Source organism: Ambystoma mexicanum, chromosome 14, assembly GCF_040938575.1.
Source record: "Ambystoma mexicanum isolate Mex_15411 chromosome 14, UKY_AmexF1_1, whole genome shotgun sequence".
Lineage (NCBI taxonomy): Eukaryota > Metazoa > Chordata > Amphibia > Caudata > Ambystomatidae > Ambystoma > Ambystoma mexicanum.
This window is the reverse complement of record NC_090940.1, coordinates 580,737,813-580,760,099: the sequence shown is the minus strand read 5'-3', so window position 1 is coordinate 580,760,099 and position 22,287 is coordinate 580,737,813.

Below are 22,287 nucleotides of genomic sequence, written 5' to 3'. Positions count from 1 at the left end.
CTCTAAAAGACTTACCTGAGACACCCAACTGCGTTGCCTGAAGTTCTTTCAAGTCAAGATCTTCAGAAGAGTGAAGACGTATCCTTTTACCTATAAACAAAAGAGATCTAAAGTTAATAAAAGTTGTTTCTGTAACAGAATTACATTTACTTTCAGTCTCAGCGTAATCATTTCACAATATACAGAGAACAACAATCTTACAACGTGTTAAATTCATTAATCTGTCTTTAATACATTCGAAAACATACAATCCAGCAACCCTTAAATACTTGTCAGAAGGTGCTGTTGAACTGGCATCTAACATGGTGCTAATTACAGCTTTAGCTCTACTTCCACTACCCATTACAAATCTAAAATGTGTGCAGCATCGGTGCCATCATAGGAGTTGGATAAATGATGACACAAGTGTATAGGAGAGTGTATTTGTGTAGAGGTGTGTGTGTGTGTAATTCAGAAAGGAAATGGACATGTTTGTTCTCAATTGAATCATGCATTAAATTAGAGAAACGCCTGTCCTATCCCGAAATCAGTGATGAAGGTTCCTTATGCTACACATAACAAACTGGTGCCTCTCCTCTTGGCTTGGGCTGGCTGGTGCATAACATCCTACAAACCCTGCTCCCCCCACAATTGTATCTCAGGTTGCTGGTACAGTTCAAAACAAGTTTTGTGTCTCACCAATGTCCTTTTCAACTAAAAAGTTCAAACTTTAACTGTGAAACCTGTTCTTGTTATTGATCAGTCACTTGTGTACTACACCAAGATTTAAAACTCTGCTTATAGATTTTCTTGCTCTGGCTTAGACCTTCTTGTTCTGCCACTTAGTGTGAAATATTATGGTATTCAACCATCCTTGGGTCTTTCTGTTTCTCAGGCCTAGCTGGGCTCACTGGTCCTTCAGACCGACTCACTCTCCTATGATTTGTATCCTCTCATGGGGTCTTGGTTTATGGTCCACCCCTCCTGGGTGTTTGTAATTTTCTTAACTTTTTGGCAGCCCAACATGGGCTATCCGGCCTCATGGGTTGTATATCTATTACAATGTCCTCACCCCCTTCAGGGATCCTGAATTTCTCAGCTTGGTGTGGGCCATGCAGCCTCTCAAGCCATGTGTGGAGTACACTGCCCCACTCCTTTTAGGGGTCATGGGTTTCTCAGCCCGGTGTGGGCTATGCTGTCTCTCTGGCGTGTGTGAGGTACAATGTCCTCACCCCCTCTTTGAGTGTTTCAGAACTTCATCCTCCTCCTACATTTCTTTTGTGTCAGCTGATTATCTGTATTAAGACGGTGTTGGTCATCGGAAGAGTCGGTGGCTCGGGGGGCTGCGGAGTCGCACTTTCACCTTCAGATCCCTAGCAGTAGTTGCTTGACTTGGTGTCGCAGGATCATAGCATCGGGTGACCTGGGATAATTGTGCTCTCTATCTTCCTGGGCTTGACAGCAGATGAAATGCTGCCTCCAGGATTCATCTGCCTGGCGGAACAGCGCAGGATTTCACTGTACGCATCTATCTCCAGCTGACTCTACCCTCACAGGTACGCCTTTGGATTATTTTACGTCCTTCTCTGGGGAGAGAGTTGTAACAGGATTGGTTCTGTGTCTCCAGAACAGAGGTCAACAGATAGGGGTAATCTGTCAAGCCATTCACATTTAAAGTGCACATTTCCTTGCAATATGGTTCAATTCCAATATGACCTGCAAACAACAGGGAATGTGTGGAAGAGGGACATGTAGTCATTGCCTTACTTGCAGCCTCCTTGTCCCCTAAGAGGGGTGGCACCCCAAGTGAGATCCTATTTGTCCTGTCCCCAAGGGAGTGTATGCCTACCGGGCTCATCGCCGTAGTCCCAAAGGATTTTGCTCCCCCTTGAGGAGAAGGGATGAATTCCCTGGATTTGTCACAGTGTGTGTGTTTGTGGGCTTCTGCATGCACGTGTGTATAATATTTAGATAATCGTGTTACATGGTAAATTGCTGAATTAATCTTCTGTGAGGGTTCCCAAAAGTTGCTTTGGAAGATCACTTCCTAGCACCATAAAGCAGGGTACCTCCACATCAGGAGCATCACAAGCTGTAAGACTGAGGCTGGTGTGCTTCAAGCTGTCGACATTAGTGAGAATGCCGGGCATGAGGAAGCTTTGAAGTGCTGACAAGAACAGGGATTCTGAATCCTGAGAGAGAGTGAGTCTCAGTCAGCCACAATGGGTGCATGTTTTGGATAAAGACCTGTATTAAATAGGAAAAGGTTGGGTTGGAAAAAAGGTCTCTCTATCCCTAAAGCTAAGAGGGGGTTCCCTGCTGCAATGGAAAACTAGTGAATGTGTGAGGAAGTCCGAAAATATGAAAAAGTCTGTCACTGTCGTGTCCCAAAACCTACTTCTGTCCTAAACACTTGTGATCTGAGATAACTGTGCAAGGGTGATCTTCTCTCAAAGTAAACATTGTTCTTGGTGTTCTCAGTCAATAAAAATTCACCAGTCTCACTTGTATTAAAGTGATGTACAAATATTGTTCCAACATTGTAAGGTTTCAAAGTTAGGGTTGTGCTGCTTTCCCCTACACTTCTTCTTATCCCAAGGTCTTGAATAACTCACAGGAAACCTTTTCTCAACTTCATAGTAGCTCAGCTACCAAGCATAGGGCTTCTTTCATTGGAGATTGGGTTCTTGACCCTCTGATCCTCAGTGTCTCATGTGGTTGCAGGTCCTAGACATGCAACATTTTTTTGTGGCTTGGTTCACTCCCCTGCCAAGCAAGTATTCTTTCTTGGGCTATCTCTTTTCTTCTTTTATAGTCTCAGACCCGCTCTTTGCTTTAAACTTTGGCTTCCTCTATGGTTGTGGGTCCCAGACTCACACTGTTGCATTTCATCTGTTTGGTTCATTCTCTTCCCAAGTATACAAATGTCTCTCATTCACTTTAGGGTCCCAGACCCTCTCTTTTGGGTGCGGGTCCCAGACTTGCACCTTTCTGTTGTATCGGCTTGCTCACTCTCCTGCCAGGTATACAACTGTCACATTCACTTTAGGGTCCCAGACCCTTTCTATTTGGTTCCTGAGCTCACCCTGTTTCTTGCCTGGACCTCTCACAGATCCGGGGTAACCCGCATACCTGTTTGCTTCCTTTTCAATGGTACTGGAAGTTCCACGGCAGCTGTATACCTTCTGGAGGCTCCAGCAGTGTTCGGGCATCCAGCAGGAACTGCAGTGGCTCGGCAGGCTGAAGATTCCCTCCAGCCACGTGCAGAGACTCCTCTGTGCTTCAATAGATCCAACGCCTCATGTCAGATGCTTCTATGCACGGCTCACACAATTCCTCTTCAGGGGAGGGCTTTCTCCTTCTCGCGTTTCACCTGCTGTTTGGATTGAGATTGGGATTGAAATCCCCTCCACTTCCTGTGTCGGTCTGAGGTACTGCTTAGGGACAATAACTTTCATCTGAAAACTGGACCGCTCGTTCTGCTTCTTGTAAGTGATCTTGGTACGCGTGGGCATCTTCTTCATCACAGTGTTAGTTTGAGAGCTATATTCAGGATAGTTTGTATTATTTGAGTTTTCAGTGTTGTCATCTAGATTAGGTGTACTGACTTGACAACAAAATATACCAGCCCTGTCTAAGAAAGGCGAGGGAGGATTAAAGTTGGAGGTAATAAAGCAGGTGGATACCGTGTTCTCTGTTGATGGCTGTCCCGAATCGCGTAGGAGGATTCCTTCCCCATGTGATCCTGCCTCGGTGCACCACCCCCAGGCGGACTATTGTACTGTGGACGCACTGCCCTGGCCCCATGGAAAGCTCTCCCCCTAGGGAATAAGGGACAACATCCTCAGATTTGTCACTGTTGCATGTGGAGTAAACATGCAAAGGATAACTCAGACGACTTGGAGAAGTTTAACCCAAGATGTTCCCAGGACAGGAGGATAGCTCAGCAGGGCATTGTGTTTGCCTTGGAAGCAAGACAATGCAGAGCAACACAGATTCAAATCCTAGTGCCGCGCTTCGAAGGCTTGTTCTCATGAATTAAATGTGGCATAAAAGATAAATTGTTTTGTTTCATTTAATTGATTAACCCAATTATACGTAGAAAAGCTCCCTATTTTACTACATAGGGGGTTGCAGTATTTTGCTATCCAAATGTTTTGGACTTCAACTCCGTTCAGCCCCAGCCTTCCTAGTCCACTGTGGGGGATGAAGGGAGTTGTAGTCTCAAACAGGCCATTAGCTGCAAACCCCCAATAATATTGAAAACTGGGGCTAGAGGAGGAGCCTGGTGTGCAAATTGATGCTGGCATTGTTTTACTCGCCATTTTCAATTCATAGATAGAGGAAGAACTAATTTGCCACATCATTATTTGAACCTGAACACAGACAGGTCTTCCCCCTTTAAGGCAGACATATACAAAACTGGTCCTCCAGAATTGCAAGAGGTTTTCCGAATCGGTAACATGAATATTCATGAGTAAAGTTTTGCATCCAGTAGATTAATTTGGGAACCCATTGAAATGTTCCTTGGTGCTCCCCAAAACCAGACAGGACAGTGGCCTCAATCACCAGAATTATGCACCATTACCTCGTTCGATGGTGTCCAAATGAAGTAATTTAAGAGCCTTCTCCATAAATTGTAACTGAAACAAGGGATAGTCAGCAAATTTAGAAGAATTTGTATTCACTTGTTTGTTGTTTCTGCCCTAGACATAAGGACTTTGGTGCCTTGTGCAGTACTGATAGGAAAAATGCACTTTAATCATTGTTAGCTGCTAATTGCCCCAGCGACATACGCACCCGGCCTGGTGTCATTAACACTGCTGTTAACAGAAAGACATTCCAAGGTTGAATTGAAAATAGCCGATCAATAATGTTATTTGCAACTCTGTATTGATTAATTTTCAGACATAGGAGCACATTTTTGAGTAACTGTGTTAGGTGCGTATGTTAATGTGATTTTATTTTAAGGAGGTACTTCTGAAACTGTGCACTGGTACATGCACAGACGATTCTCTAATACCTTTTTTAGTTTTATATTCTAATGGGGTGAGCAAGGGTGTGTCTTGACAGATTTTAACAAAAATGTAACCATAATGCCTCCTGCCCACATTACTTGCACTGTTTTAATTCAGTTGCCTTCTCTGCCTTTCCCTTGCTCTTTGAGGTCTATTTAGACTTAGACTTCACCCTGTTTAGTCAGTCTATCTTGTTTTGTTTGTACTGATACCCCTTAGTTCTAGTCCTTTGTTCAACAGCCTTGTCGTGTATAATTTGTCTGTTTTGCGTCTAGTTTCCCACCCTGCATGTGTTACCTTGATTCAGTTTCCTTCTACTAGTTCCCTGCTCACTTGACTTATACCAGTTTCTTGCCTATGTCACCTTGTACCAGTTCCTTGTGTCTGTTACTTGGTACCAGATCTGTGTCTCAGTTAGCTTGTGCGCGTTATGTGGCTCAGTTTTCTTTATTCCTACTTCCTGATATTTGTTGTGAATTCCTGCTCCTTTTTGGGGCTCTTAGTGTTTGGTAAGTGTTTTATTATGTCTGCACTTGTACCTGTGTGTATTCCTTTGTACAGTGATTGACTCCTATATTGCAACCTCTGCCCGTTCCTTTGTCTCATCCAACCTGCAGTCTATAGTGAAGTTAATTTAACAGTATGTTACATGCTGTTCACACAGACTGCATTCACTGTATGTACTGGATGGACCTACACAGGCTTGTCTCGTGTAAGTACACTCCTTGTTTGTGCCTTAGGCTCCAGATACAGATGCCACTCCTGCTGCCCTCTTCCATTGGGTGTGGTGCCTGTAAGAGTAACTTGCACAGATGCATTGAGCTTTCCTTATATCTGTGGGTAGTGTTAAGTCTGAACTGCATATAACCCTAGTGGGATTCTTCCTTGTTTGTCCAGTACATTGCTCCAAATCCTAGTGTCCACCGTTGCGATCTGCTATTTATTCCGGATCCATTGTTCTTATGTAACTTGTCTGTTCTTTCTTATTGTGTGCCTGTCTGCTGTATGTGCATGCCTGTCCCTTTATACGGTGCCCTGTCCATCTCATGACAGGTTCTCTGATTGTATAGGCAGCTACCTAGCTCCTCTGGTCGCTTTGAAAATGTTCCCAAACTAGGCCAACTTTAGGGATATGTTCTAATTGATTAACAAATGTATAGTGAAGATTCCATCAGAGATATACTTGGCCAAGTTCGCCTGTGTGGACCCAGGATTGGTGCAGTAAATATACAATAGGTGTTCATGCTGCAGACTGTGAGCACACCAGAATAGCTGGTAAGAAACAGCACAGTGACAGACTATCATGAAAGATGCATTTCTTGTAGTAGCTTTATAATTTAGCATTATTGCCAAGCCTCATCGATAATAGAGACAGTTAAGAGCCTGGAAGCCTGCCTTGCTATGAGGGCACCTACGATGAGGCAGCATAATGACGGTGATAAGGCATCCTGGGGGAACCACAACATTTAACAGAGGAGGACCAAGAAAACCTACATACATTAATGGAAATAGTCAAAGTAAAGGCAAAACCCAGCTTTATTAAGACACAAAATAAAGAGGACAGCATACAACAGGGTTGTAGCTCTCAGAGCTCTCATACAAAACAATACTTTTATACCAAAAACACGTCAGAGTGAAAAAATCATGATACAAAATGGGATGAGTGGATTGGTTAGGGGCATTGACTACATAGCTTTTCTATATGGGTTGACATTCTAATTGGTTAATGCTTTACTGGTGGCTCCTCCTAAGACCACCTCCAAAAAAATACATCATTATCACAATATTGTATTGGTTGGACCAATACGTAATGGGCAACTTGTCATCAGGAGTTTTGATTGGTTGACTTTATCCTATCCAACCTTGGACAACTGTCAGATCATCAAGACGTGAGCCAAATGAGATTAAGGGGAGAGAGGTCCACAGGCTTCCTGTATTCAATTTTTGAAAACACCACCCCTCATCTCTAGGACTGTGTTTCTTGCTAATGCATAGACTGTGTTCCTTAATTATGGGTCATGTGTGAGAGGACCACATTTAGAATGAATTCACCCAACATTTATGAGTATTTTAGCTAATATTGATGTGAGTGTTATGGTCTCTTCCACCTCTGGGCACTCCATTGAGCCTATTCTTCAAAGGGTCTTCTGATTTAAAATTATCCTGCATCTGGATCACAACGATTGGTTGTACTTTTCCAGACTTTAATTAATTAGGTAGTATTCCATTTGCATTGTGGGAATACTTATCTTGTGCCTTCTCTGTGGTGCTTGGGCCCTCTCTAATTTCTTACTAGTCTTGGCTCAGGTTACAAACTACTGTCTGCTCTCTGCATGGATATTCATTTTGTTATTTCATCTTTTGAATTCTCGTCAAGCCTTAAGGCCTTTCATTTAGTTCGAAGCGTGATACAGCTTCTATTTCAGAGAAGATGGCTGTCCATTACTATGTTAATGAGCTATACTTGCGTGCAGTTCGTGTTGCTTTCAGCTTATACATTGCTTATGTTAGTATTTTTCATACCATTATGGTTGTAATGTTAATATTCTTCATCTATAAATGCATATTTGATCTACTGCATTTTCTTCATGGGGAGTGAACATGTGCTTCATGTCTAATGGATGCATAGGCAGGATTGTAGGAGCGTTTTTTAGTTATTCTCGCCATCTTGAGCCTACATCGTAGTCATTCCTTGCCATACCTGCCTGGGATAAGGGCAGTATGGTTGTCCTAAAGAATACTGTTTCTCACCTTTACGTATTGGGCCGGGAAGGGGCCATAAATCTGGATGATGTAATCATCTGTTTCTCAACATTGTCTAAGGGCTCATAACTGCCTTCATGGCACAGCTCGTCAATGATGCTTGGCAAAAAACAAGCTAAGTAAAGGAAAACATCTGCAAGGTGGCCGCTGAGCAAGGAAAGGTCAGCGGCTTAAGGCTGGAAGATGTGTTGTCATTTCAACAAAGGTCACAGTGAGTCAACACTAAGGGGGGGCATGGCTGTATCAAGGCCAAGTCCCCTCTTTACTCCTGGAAGCCCTCAAATCATAGTGCTTTGAGAAAAAAAACAGCTTATGAGAAATGTTCATCTTAAAACTCTTGGAATTAACTCTGGGCTTCTGGCTCGCCAATACAATCCAGCACCAGGAAGCTGCATTGCCGGTGACAGATACATGTTAAATGATTTCATAACGTGAAGTGTTAGAAGTTCCCGAATTCAAATCTGTGGCTACAGCTGGTACATAGATCTCTAAAGTGACTCACTAATCTGTCTAAATGGCCATGTGCTACCAATGGCTTTTGCTTACTTTGTGGAATCCAGGGAACCCCTCTTTTGATTACTCTCTTGAACGGTTATCCAATGTCACTGTTCAGCCGCATCTGCATTGCTGATTGACAGCGCTAGCTATTCAAGACAAGACCAAGTAGGTAGGCAGTGTTAGCTTGTAGAAGTAGGAGACTGATACACAGGTAGCATATTTGTGGTTATAGACTTTAACTGTGTAAAAACTAAAGAGAAAACCCTACCTGGTCCTATTACTAATAGGGCTTTCCCTGCCTCAAACAAATACTAAGGACTGTCAGGGCATCCGGAAAAAAACAAGTAGTCCACCGTTGTGTGTCAAACACCTATTTCCTTCCCTTACGCTCTAATTAAACTAAGTAAAGGGATGATCTTTTAGGTCCAGAGGAATGGTCCTGTAAGTGATTTCCATCCGGCACACACCCAAGTCAAAGCCCAGCATGTAATGCACAACTGAAACCCTTATTTATTTTTGTCTATAAGTTCAATATTGTAAATGATATACCACTCATATCACACCCTTCTCCTGAGACCCACCCTCCCCCTGGTCACACTGAACCAGGAATCAAGCTGGTTTGCAAGGGTAAATATTTATTTATATATTTAAATTTTAATCACAATAGGTTTTAATAGATAAACAACAATCACCAGTGGGGTGGCAAAACACTGAATAATGTCTTTAATACACTATGAATCAAGTAAGGAGCACCAAAAACATATGCAGCACAGCAAAGTATACTTTTGTGTTGGTTCAGATCAGATGGCACTATGGTTAAGGTTCCCTCTGCAACACCCCTCAACCCCCAATAGGCAATGTAAAGAGATAGGAGGAGAGAGCAGGTATTCAGGAATAGCACAAATCAAACAGAATCTCAGGCCCACCTTCCCCCCATGAAACACAAGAGAAAAACGGAATTGACTTTTCAGCTGTCAGCATGGCTTTTACAATTGTCTTAGAATTGACTGGGCAAAAACACCAAATGTGGTAAAAAATACTTAATTTGTTTTAAATTCTTATGGGAGCCACTTTGAACAGTTGCACACAATCACAAGCAATGATTTAGTCCAAAGAAAACATTTGAAATCGTGACGTCCAAATCGGGAGTAGTTTTGAGCTATTTCACACATGTAAACCTTTCAGATTTTTAAAATTACGGGAAACTTTTCTGTGTGCGATTTTCACGATAACGGGAGGATCACACTGTTTTGAAATGCAGTTTATGGATAGCTATGGATGTTAGGTACAAGTAGGAGTTGAAGTTTTGTGTCTATCACAAAAACTGAGCGAGTTATAGAGGTTTTAGTAAAGGTTGTTTTTGCGAGATAGGCGCGAGAATGGAAAACAGAAATGCACTTTTGAAAATGACAAATGGGTTTGCTTACACTAGAGGATGACTATGAAAAACCGAATACCACACAGTGATCTTACAGTCACTTGATCAGGGTGACCCGCCTGCTAAGGAAACTCGACTTCTTCAGATGAGAAAAGGGTCAGCGCAAAGATGGTTCTAACAATACTGGTTCTGAAAGAAATATAGGATGGGTTTGAGAAAGGGATAAGACAATGCAAATATTCTCCTAACAATACTTGTTCTGAATGAAAGATAGGATGGATTGGAAATAGGAATAAGACATAGTAAATATACTATGGGCCACAGTTCTTCCTATTAATAGGATAAGTTTCTAAATGGGACCGTCAGCTCTGGTCATAGGATTGGGTCTGGTCTAGGATCGACAGCACATCAGGCTCGGTACTGGAACAGCTAGGCCGGTGGCTGGTTCTGCATGGGATATGCCCTCCTAGTCTGTGGGTATTTGAATCAGCTGGATGGCGAGTTCCTCAGGCAAGCCTAGTGGTGGCAAGCCAGAGGAATTCAGGATACTGTTTCAAAGGGCCTTCTCACACCACACAGCGCTTTACTGAGTGGAGAGAATACATTTGAGGATTTGGGCCTTGCTGGAAATCAATGGCTCTCTATTGCTGGCAAGAGTTTTGGCATCTGGATCTGGAAGAATATTAAAGCTGGATGTAGAATGCTGGATCAGAGTGCTTCGCCGGATTCAGGAAAGTGACTGGATCAGTGAGTCCCTATGTGTTGTCAGCTGTCTCCATTTATGCTATAGGATGACATCACAAAGGGGTTGTGTGTGGGCCGGCTTAGATAAGTTTTCCCCTGTGAGCTCGGATAGGACCACACTTCATCTCCGCCTTGCAATTTGAGTTATTGGATCAAGGCCGGGTGATGTCACATTTTCTGATTTGCTTTACAACACTCAGAGACCTCCCTTTAGCCACTGGTTTCAAAATCGGATTTGATAATATATGTACATTTCTACATTGGTCACCTTTATACAAATCACACATAAAGATGTCATATTTTACGTAGCAGCTATTCCTCAAAACCCCACAGCGGTGGGATCTTGTCTCAACTTTCTACAGTATTTTGCCCTTTTTGCTATGAATACAATTTCCAAAGGTTATGCAAATTTCCACAAATGTGTGTGTTTAACATAGGGATATACGTGTACATTTTCACAATTCGAATAGTAATAAATTTAGCATAAAAATGCATATATTGCCATTCCTGTCCAGAACATGTCACACAGTTCTACCGCCTCTTCACACGTGCAGCCAGGAATTAAATTAACAACTGTGTCCTTTTTATATTTTTCACCATTTTGAATAGCAAGTTATGAGTCTTTTAAACATGTGTTCTTTGTTCATGTTTAGCAACAGATGGTCCGCCGCTTTTTGTATCCCTGCAGTCCAGGGCATCCCCCTCCTCTTTTGTTCCTTCCAAAGGCCATTTACAAACCCTTCACACTTCCAGTTTCCTGGGCTGCAGCTTTGTCATTGTTCCTTCGCTTTCTGTAGATAAGAGTCTGTTCTAACCCGCTATTAACACCTCCCAGTGAGTTTCTGCTGAGAGGAAGGCCCTCCATCTGGGAGAAAAACCTGCTTTTCGAGTTCTTGCAGCTGCAGCCAGGCTAATTAACTTCTTAAACCCAGCAAAAACCATATTTGTTACATCAAACATAAATACATTTCTTTCTTAGCCTTAACATCTGTGGGAAAAACACAACTAAAATCTGTATTCCTTTTTGGCAACAACCCTTTTTATGTTTGCTAATCCAGCAGACTTTTTAGTTTTAGGTCCTTTTAAAGTTTCCTCAATACTCCTCTGACAGCTGTAATTCAGGTAGCCCCGGGTACTGAACCCAGATTGTGGCCTATGCTGTCAGTTTTCAGACAATCCAGTTTGTCTGAAGAATGTTTTGCTCTTCACATTGGGACTTTGTATGTTCACAGTGTTTCATTAGATACATGAATTTTAGCACCACGCAAGATTTTGAATGTTGAGAAGTGTTGTGTATAGGCATTTGGGAGTTTTTAGCAACACAGCAGATGTCATTTGTAGGCACATGTTTGGGTTTCACTTGCAAAGTGCTGCTTCTCTCTCTGCACTCTGTTTGCAGGTCATGGAGCCCACTGGAACATTTTAGCAGGGTGTACCCTATCCCACCGCACATGCACCATGGGTGTCAGGTTGTGCATCCCTCTTTTTGTGTGCTGAAGCAGACAGTTTTTGCAGGTTTGTGGCGCACGCAAGGGTTTTGCCACCATTGTTGCTGTTTCTTTCCCCATAACTGTCAGGGTGATGCTGCATAGCACAGCGGAGCGGGTCAATACATCCAACAGATCCCTTTGTCTGTATGATAGACCAAAGTCCACTCTTGGGTGATGAAGGAAAGGAAACGTTCTTCACAAAAGTAAAAACCAAATCTCTCAAATGTTTTCTTTGCTTGGCCATATTTCATTATATACATCCATTTTAGCACCATGCAAGATTTTCAATGTTGAGAAGTGTTGTGTATAGGCATTTGGGAGTTTTTAGCAACAAAGCAGATGTCATTTGTAGGCATATTTTTGGGTTTCACTTGCAAAGTGCTGCTTCTCTCTCTGCACTCTGTTTGCTGGTCATGGAGCCCACTGGCACATTTATTCGGAGTTGTGCTCTATCCCACCACACATGCACCATGGGTGGCAGGTTGTGCATCCCTCTTTTTGTGTGCTGAAGCACACAGTTTTTGTAGGTTTTTGGCGCACGCAAGTGTTTTGCTGCCATTGTTCCTGTTTCTTTCCCCATAACTGGCAGGGTCATGCTGCATAGCATAGTGGAGCGGGTCAATACATCCCAAAGATCCCTTCATCTGTATCATAGACCAAAGTTCACTCTTGGGTGATGAAAGAAAGGAAACGTTCTTCAAAAAAGTGAAAACCAAATCTCTCAAATGTTTTCTTGGCTTGTCACTTCACTAATTCACATAGAAAAAGAAAGTTGCATATCTCCAGAGTGTTAAGGGGTTGTCTTCCTCTCAACCTAACCATCCTCAGGTTTCTCAATATTTTTCACACTGCAAGGAAGGTGGCTGATTTCTCCTGGCCTCTCCTGTGCAGTTTACAATGCAGAGGAAATTACTCCCATCTATTGGATACTCACAAAACTTGCACACACACCAGGATGGGACAATTTTCTTTCCTTGGCTTTTCTCTGACTCTTTAGAAGGCCAAGAGAATTATTCCCTATTCTTGGCTACTGTCACAATGTTCATTAGCACCAGGGGAATGACTCCCTTCCTCTGGACTTTCTCAGGCTTTTAAGAATGCAACGAGAATGACTCCCATCCCCTGGACGTTCTCAGGCATTTAACAATGTCAGGAGAATGAATCCCTTCTCTTGGCTTCATTCACACTATTCATCAACACCAGGGTGAATGACTCCCTTCCCCTGGCATTTCTCAGGCTTTTGACAAGACAAAGAGATTTATTTACTCTCTTCCCTGGCCTTTTTCAGACTTTTAACAATGTCAAGATAATGACCCTTTTAGATTGCCTTCTTTAGGCAGTTCACAAAGATCATAATGCCAGCAGCTTCTCCTGGCTTTTCTCATGTTCTTTGTTCAAGCACTCTGCTTGTCACAAGCCCTTCCATTGGCTCGGGTGGGCAGATGTTGAGCTGGCAGGTACTGCCACAAAGAAGATGGCTCCCAATGCATGTCTATGCATTGCTGGCGTTTACATGGAACTCACTCTTATACCAGGTATTGTGAAGAGTGAGAGGGTTCCCGAAGTTAGGCCCATATTATACATGCCACCGCCCCTTGTTTAACACCCAAATGGGTTCTGCACAACTCCTGTTATCTTGATTCCTCCTGGGACACTCTTTCTGTATCTTCCGGTGGATTGTTTATGCTTAATTCGCTCCGTGAACACCTCTTGAATTCTGGTGGGTAGTGACTATGGCATTGGATGCCTTCTCTGTCCAGCTCGAACCCTTGCTCAGAGCTCCCTTCGCCGGCAGGCTCTCTCAGGATTTTTCTTGCATCTGTGTTTTTTACATACGCTCCAACCTCTGAGTTAGCATGCCCGGTGGCGGTTCTCCCCTGCATACTGTGCTTCTCAGCATTTCTGCAGTGCTTCCAGGGGGGCTCTCTCTCTCCCTTTTTCTCAGGTTTAGATTTCCTGGATTGCTTCCATGCTGGCTTCTTTCCCTGCAAGAGCAAGTCTGTTATGCACTAAGTTTTATGTTGCTTGGTGGAGCCCTTCTCTGTGGAATACTAGAACGTTATCTTGTGTTCCCAGAACAGATCTTTATGGCTCCATTCCTCCACCTCGTCTCAGTATAGGTTTAGTCATCTTCCCTAAGGCATTCCAGACTTGTTTTCGTCCCAGTAGTTGCTATGGGAATCCTACTTTGGTACACTGGTCCCTTCCTCATCTCAGTATGGTTCACTCCTCTGGCCCTATTTACGAGTATAGTTTGTTCAATGATGAGGTTGGGGCTCCAAGGTGTGTAGGATGTTGGGTGAGGGGTGTCGCACTGTGTTCTCTCCAGATAGTCGTCCTTAGTCCCAAATCGAGGGATCTCTGCTCACAAGATCCTCCCATCGATTACCACCTGCAGGGGGACTAACGGGTAGTGGCCTCACCTTCCTGGCCTCATGGGAAGGGGCTCCCTCAAGGGGAGAAGGGGTGAGACCTAAGGATTAATCTCAGTAAATACTAAACTTATTTTGGAATACTATTTCAACCTTACATTTCCAACACATTGTATGCGGGTCATTTCCTAGGGGTAGTAGTGCAAAGGTGAGGCGTAAACGCTAGGAGTAATATTTCTATGCCTTACTTTGACACTCCAGAGATGTACAGTGCTTTAAGGGAAGAGCAGGGGCATGGAATGGGTATAACATGTTCTCTGGGCATTCCTCCTCTTCCTTCAGATGCCGCCCGGCTGTGTGCCTGCTGGACATGTTCATGCAGACACCAAATGAAAGGATTCTGTGGAATCTGTCAGCATTTAGCACCTGGTAAACACCGGCAGATTCTATAGGGATACTTCAAACATGCTTTCAACACAAAAGGGATTGTAAAAATCAAGAAGAAATGAAAGAGATATTGCCTGTTTTCATTGTTGCACAATTAGAAAACTACATGTGGGGAATGAAACAGCAAATACATGCTAACGTTGGTTGACCCATGCATGCAATTAACACATTTTGTAAAATGATGCCCTAAATCAGGGGTCTGCAACGTTTGGCTGTCCATATGCTTCAGACTGCAATCCCCATTAAATCTGGCTAATGACTATGCCTCTTAGGGATGATGGGATTTGTAGTACAAAACATCTGGAGAACCAAAGTTTGCAGACCCCAGTGCCCTACGTATCCTTGGCTCCACCAGTATGCCAGCACTGCTCTTGCCTCTTACACAATGCAGCTCCGTGGGCACCACATGTTCTCTTTATAGTGGGAATGTCTCTTTCAAGCGGATTCTGTTTACATTTTATGTGTCAGGATGGTCCCCACCCCTGGCCCTCATTTCCCCAAACCCACAGCACAATGCCCTGGCTAAACATGCTTCTCGTTTCTTTTTCTAGGGGGTTAACCCAAACCGCATGTACTGAACCCCAGCTCCCCAGATCTTTCCTTTCGCTCACCCCCAACGTGACTAGATGTCTCAAGAGGCTCCCCTTAATGCCCTATGTGATGGGGGAGCAGACCCTTCTGTGCGGCCCTCTTCCCTCTGAACATTCCCATGCACTGACGTCCTCAAACCCCATCCTATGTGTGCTTATTGTCCAAAAGCTGCAGCATTTTCTTGCAGCTTCTTTTGAGAGAAGCATCTTGACCTAACACGTGCTCCACAAAATCCCACCAATTGGTGAGTACTTGGGATGTTATTTAGCGGTTCCTGATGCCGAAGCTTACCAAGACCAGTGGTTGAAGTGAGCGGGGACGATCGGCTGCGGAGTTCCACTACTCTGATTTTTTACTGTTAACAGTTCCACTAATTTTTGCAACAATTTTCTCTGTTCTGAACTGCTCAACTTTACCACCAAATAGCAGTTACAGCTAAACTGAAAGTTGTTTCAACTCAATCGGCTGTCAACCAGCATGGCTGCTACCCTTGAAACATGTGTTGCACTTTCCCCCCCTCCTGCCTACCCTGTCCCCCACCAGGATCATAATTCCACTACTTTTTTGGGTACACTTCTTCCACTGACACCTGGTCATATTTAAACCACAACTCTCACAAACTGGACACAATAAGGCATCCTAAAGTCAAAGACTCTGTGCAAGGAAAACCATGAACAAAGCCCACAATGAGAAATGTATAATTTATGGAGGAAATAAACAGATGTGCAAGTTGACACACTGTAAATTGTTTGGCCAAAGGCATCCATCATGGTCCTGTTAAAAGATCACTCCCTCCCCAGCCCACTTCCAAGCATTCTAAGGAAGCTTTTTCTCTCTTATTCAAGGCTGTGCTTCTTTTGGCGAAGACCCTCTGCTTGGAATTCCTGCATGCAAACCTCCGAGAAAGTCTGTTTCCTATATCCCGCCACATTGCCCAAAAACACACACATGTCACACATACATAATTGTTCGCAGAAATGAGGCAATTACACTAGCATAACTGTCCGACAGGGTTTATCTTGAGTTAGATTCATGGACGTGAAGCTCAGGAAAAGGATCCAGGCGGGAAAGAAGACACCACTAAACCGCCCCCGCTCCCCCACCACGCTCCCTCCCAAGGTTTTAGATCCACCGAATCTACAGCCTGTTCGCAAAAAGGTGCTGATTTTGTCTCCTTTCGAAACCCAGCTTGGCCTTTTGAGACTGGTGTGCAGCCAAAAACACCCAAAATCTTAAGTGAACTCCTATTACTCATTCTGTTTCCACATCAAGAGCGTATCTCTCTTTTTCTTGAAATTGATGGATACCAGACCGGCTGACTGGAGTAGGCTTTTAACGCAAATTATGTCTGCTCATAATCTAGAGGAATTGTTTGCAAGTGAAATAACTCATGCAAGAACTGAGAGTTCGCTGACTGGAGAAATCAAATAAAAAAGTATCACTGCTGAAGTATTTTGTCTGAATCCTGGTGATCTGGTTGAATAAGTTGGGCAGCAAGATAACTGGTCGGTGCCCTGGTCGTGACCGTCAGCCATTGGTTTGAAACCAGGTATGAGCGTATCGCTCTCATCAATCTTTCGAATTGGCTATGTTGAGGCCCATTACATTAGGTAATAAAAGTGTTTATTATAGTACATGGACGTTAAGGAATCTGTCCTGAGGTGCTATAAAAATGGGACATTTTGTTATCGATTAGTGACCCCGCCCTCATTTTCAGTAAAGTATGGTAACATACCATGCTTGCTCAAGCACCTTTTGACGTGTGAAACTTGCATCACTTCCACCAATTAAAGGTGCGGGTCAGAACAAATAACTATAGTTACTGGCCATTATTTTAATTACATTTTTAATGGAATTTGTGTTCAGCTCTGGCCCTACCCAGGGCTTCTTGGACCAATTTACAAGATTCAAATGTTAAAGGTGAAACAGAAGCTACAAAAGGTTTTCATGATGGGATAGAAAGATTAGGATAGGCAAGTGTTGGCAGTTCAGATGGAGGGGGGGGTTCTGAGTGGGGAAACAAGAACATTTTGAGACTCTCTGAAAGTGGTCCTGGAGGGTGCAGTGGGGATGTGAAGAAGTGTGCAGAGTTGTGCCCCTTGCGTAAATATTTGTTTTTTTGTGCACTTAGATTGCAAAGCGGAATGTGTATAGATGCTTGCTTATCTGGTGTTTGTGTGGGTGAGGGGCTTCAGTTTCTTGTGACTGTAAAATGGGGTTTTGTGGTGGATGGCACTGTCTTTTGAAGGCAATTCTTTGGGATAGAGGGAGCCAGTGCCATTGGGCGAGAGCTGGGGTGACGTGCAAGTGTTTTGGAAAGTATAGGATGAGTCTGGCTCCTGTGTTTTGTATGGCTTGAGGGGTGCAAGGGTGCTGTTGGGGAGCCCCGTGGGGAGAGCATTGCCGTAATCCAGCTTGGAGAGAACCAGTGCTTGAACTGGGTTGCAGAACTCAACAAGAGGAAGGATGTGCCTGATCTTTTCATAGGAGCTGTAGTTGTAGATTGCATGTTTTGGTGAGAGCAGCTATGTAGCATGTGAAGGAAACATTGGGGGCGATAGTGAAGCAAAGTTATTTGACAGGTGTGGAGAAGGATATGTGTAGGTTGTCTGTGGCATGTTCTTTGATAAAGGGGGTGAGTTTGGGTTTGTGTTTTGCAAGGGGTGAGTTTAAGGATGTGGTTGGCCATTTAAGTAGTTATGTTGGAGAGGCAGCTTTTGAAGATGGAGTTGTGATTTGGATGAGATTTGGAAGTATATGTGTGTGTCATCTGCATGTTGAAGGGAATGGATGCTATGTTTGCTAAGGGTCTATCCAAGGGATTCATCATATAGGTTGAAGAGGAGTGGAGACAGGGAGAAGCATTGAGGGTGGGGTCAGATCGAAAAGGGAGCATGGTGACAAAGTGTCCGGTCTGTAAGGAAGGAGGTGCACCAGTCGAGGACGGTGCCTCAGAGTTCATCCTGTGAAAAAAGGAGGTAGAGTAGAATGGTGTTGTTATTGGTCCGAGGATGCAGAGAGGCCGAGAATGATGTGTAGTGCTTTGTGTTGTTGTGGAGGTCAGAGGATGTAAAGTGTAGCAGTCTTAGTGTTGTGTCCAGGTTGAAAGCCAGATTGTAAGTGGTTGAGTAGGTTGTTTGTGGTGATGTGTTGTTGCAGTTGTGTAATGATGAAGTGTTCCATGAATCTGGGAGGTATGTCAGCATAGTTATGGGGTAGTAGTGTCTGGTCTAAGGAAGCTTTTGAGGAAGGGTGGGATTTGTCCAGTTTGGAGAGCAGAGTTGATAGTACCATTTGAAAGACAGTAGTTGACGATATTGTGGGGAGCAAGGGTGGTGATGCAATTGGATGTAGCTTGAGGTGGACATGCATCATCCAAGAAGTGTACAGGCTTTGTTTTAATTGTAGGGGTGATGAGGGTTTTTATTAATAGGTTGGCAGGTGTCCCATGTGTTTGGAATGTTTCAGGGTGGGAGATCAGAGGGGTGGCCTTGCCTGGTCTGTATTTCGGAGTAGAGGTCGTCCACGAAGGAGTTGCATTTTGCAGTGGATGGGGTGTGGATGGTGGGGATACTAGTTTGAAAGTGGTTTGACAATGTAGAATACTTTCTATGTATGAGATTGGTCGTGGATTGGAGTTTCTGAAGGTAATGGTTGCGTTTGGCACTGCCTATGACTGTTTTGAATTTCTTGAGGAAGAGTTTGAGTGGTGTTCAGGTGGCAGGAGAGAGAGGGAGTTGTTGAACCATGGTTTACGGTGGTTGCTGCAAGGCTTTTGTGATTTGAGGGTGGTCATTTTGTCGAGTGCCTGTGTGATGATGGTGTTTCTAATTGTTTTGGAGAATGAAGGGGTGTGCATGTTGAGGAGGGGAATGGTATGAGTGGTGCTAAGGCTGTGTCTATAATCTTTTTGATTTGTCTGGCTGCGGGGCGAGGGGGATTTGTGGTGGGTGGGCGGGATCCTGTGTGGTAGGGTAAGCATGAAGGGGATAGAAAAGTGGTCTGACATGACACTCAGGTCCAATGTTCCACAGATACAAGATTTCTGCTTGAATTCAAAAGGTCCAGGGTGTTTCCAGCTGTGTGTGCTGGGTCGGTGATGAGTTGTCTGAGGTCATAGAGGGTGAGTCGAGTCAGGATCCTCTTTGGTATGGGGTTTCTGTCTGGAGGAACTAAGAGGGTTAATGTTCCCAAGATATTGTTGGAAGGGTGCTGTGGTTGTTAGTTGTGAAGCCATTCAATTCAGTGTGAAAGTTGGGATTGTGTGCCGTGGTGATAAGGTGAGGGTGTGGATGTGGCTGTGAAGAGAGGAACAAGTGAGGGAGAGTGCTTCAAAGGAGGTGTATGGGAGTGTGTGGGTTTGCTAAGTGTGACTCTTTATATATGATGCCAATCCCACCACCCTGTTTGTTTGGGCATCTCCGTGGTGGATGACGTAGTGTGTGGGAAGCAGGTCAGGGATAATAGGTGTTTTTTCTGGGTTTGGTATATGTTTCCGTAAGACAGATTATATCTGGGGAGTATGTGGTAATGGGTTCAACAAATTCATGTGTGTGAGCAGGTGCAGAGTGCAGTTGTGAAGAATGTAGGTGTCAGCAACTAGTTGTTTTAGTGGAGTGTTGTGTTGGAATTTAATGTGAATGTTGTTTGTGTGCTTTATATGAGGCATGTGTTGTGGCAACCATTGCATAACTTCCCCTAATGTTTCATATAAGTGCATCACCTGCTTACCTTGTTCCTCAAAGTAAAACCTTAGGAATCCCATTGGAGCAAATCCATGTGTGGTTGATAAAAACTATGTACATTATCTGCTCCTGTCATGGTTGGTAGCTACAGCCACTGCATCCCTGATGTAGAGATTGCAGTCGTTTTCCAGGTGAGGGCTTTTTAAAAAGAGGTGGGGTAATTACAGTATCAAAACTGTTTTGAAAGGATTTATCCTGCCTGCAATAGGTTCCTGGTCTTTAAGCTCAGTAAGTAATCCAGGTCGGAAGGAAGACATCACTAAGTCCCCCCCCCATGTCTGTATATCCACCAAGTCTACAGCCTGTTCTTAGAAGGTGCTTTCGATTTGCTTGCTTTCTGCTGCCTCCTTGCTGATAGATGCCCTTTGCTAAATACAGGACAGTTACCATGTAATCTTTAACATCTAAATGGATTGAGGGGAATCCGGCAGCCAATCATTGGTGCCTAATCCTACATCCAATTTAGCAGGATTGTCATCACCACACCAGACAAACACTGTGGGGCTGAGAGAGTGGGATGATATTTTGGCTGTCGCTTAGACAATCAATGTCCCCTTTTTGATACTGTGAGCCACCCCTGATGATGTAGGTGTTGTGGATAATTGTACCATCTTCTCCAATATTTTGCAGTATGCAAGTAAGTCCAAAGACTTGTCTGGGCTTTTAAAGTCTTTTTGGACAACCAAATACATCTTTGATGAGGGCTAACTTTCAATGGGATGCAAGCAAACATGTGCCCAGGCTACTCCCTTGGTTCCCATTAATCCATTCTCTTAATTTTGAATGGCTCCTCTGATGCATACGTTTACCATTTGCTGTCCCTGATGCAAAGATCATCCACAGACAGACATGCACACGTACACACGCAACGGCATGCACAAATCAAGCATGCTCATCTAAATACGTGTTCTAATCAAATGGACTTCCTTAACAGGACTGACTATTGGATTGATTTGGGGCAAGGTCAGACACTTCATAAATAAAAGTAATTCCTTCTGGACACAGAATGTTCTCTATTGATGTCAGTGAGTTGGGAAATGTGCCTTTAATTGTTTCTACAGCTCTCTCAATTAATACCAAGAGAATATATTTTGGAGTATGGTGGGCATATAAGCTAACACTGAAAACAGAGTGAGGCCACAATGAACTAATTGCTTCCCCAACACCATTTCCAGTAATTGATTCTTCCTGGTATGGTCACTTACTGGAGCATTGAGAGGAGGTAGGTATTGAAGGACTTCACTACTTAAACAAGGTTTGGAAAGACTCCATTCTATTCAAGATGGCTCCTTCATGGCACAGAATGTGGTGGTGAGACTGGTGCTTGCACTTCCCAGAAGGACAGTATATCCAATCTACAAAAATATACCCTTATCACATCTAAAACTATTTCTCACATTGTGTGTTGCTAATCTCCATTTGGTTTTCATCTCGCTCATATACGAGCTTAACCACTTAAGTGCCTTTGTGGTGTAGTGTCAGGTCAGCTTTAAGAGTTTGTATATCGTGTTTAGGAGGAAGCTAATTTTGTCCAACACTTTGGAATGACCTTCTTGAGAACTAAGGAACCCAACAAGACTTTGAAGATCAAGAAGGCCCTGTCAACTCTGTGGTTCACCAACACCTTCCAAAGATCCCCAACCTGACTGTATGTTCTGCACCAGCTCAATCCGTAGTCAACATCAGGCAGTCCTATGACATTGAATAATACTTATTAAAGATCTGAACTACTTGTCATGTTATATTCATTGCGTAAACGTTGTCACCACTAAAGAAACAGAGCCCGAAGTGCATGGCCATGCCAGGGATAAAGTGCACAGTAAGAGTGCACTTGCATAGCACCTTCTGCCCTTCATATTGACCTGTGTGTGGTTCTGAAAGAAAAGGGGAGGTAATTGGCGTGATAAGAGGCAAGGCAGAAAACACTTCTTTTTTTAATACTGTGCTGATGGGTTCATGTCGGACGTAGTATGGACAGCTGAATTCCAGGAAACTACTGGGCATTAATGCCTGGGTTTCCTCGATCCCGATTTGCTGCATCAACGTGATCAGTGAACCACTTTCCTTTCCCCTCTGTGCTGACTCTCTTGCCATCCCCAGACCTACACCTACCAAGTAGTGCATAAGCAAGCCGCAGAGAAGTGGGTCAATTACATGTTATTTCCACCAATGAGCACTCATCGTCTAGGTGGGGCTTGTTGGAACTTCTCACCTTACAAACTGTATTCTTGTTGAAAGTGGTGTTATGGTTCAGGTCCTTAT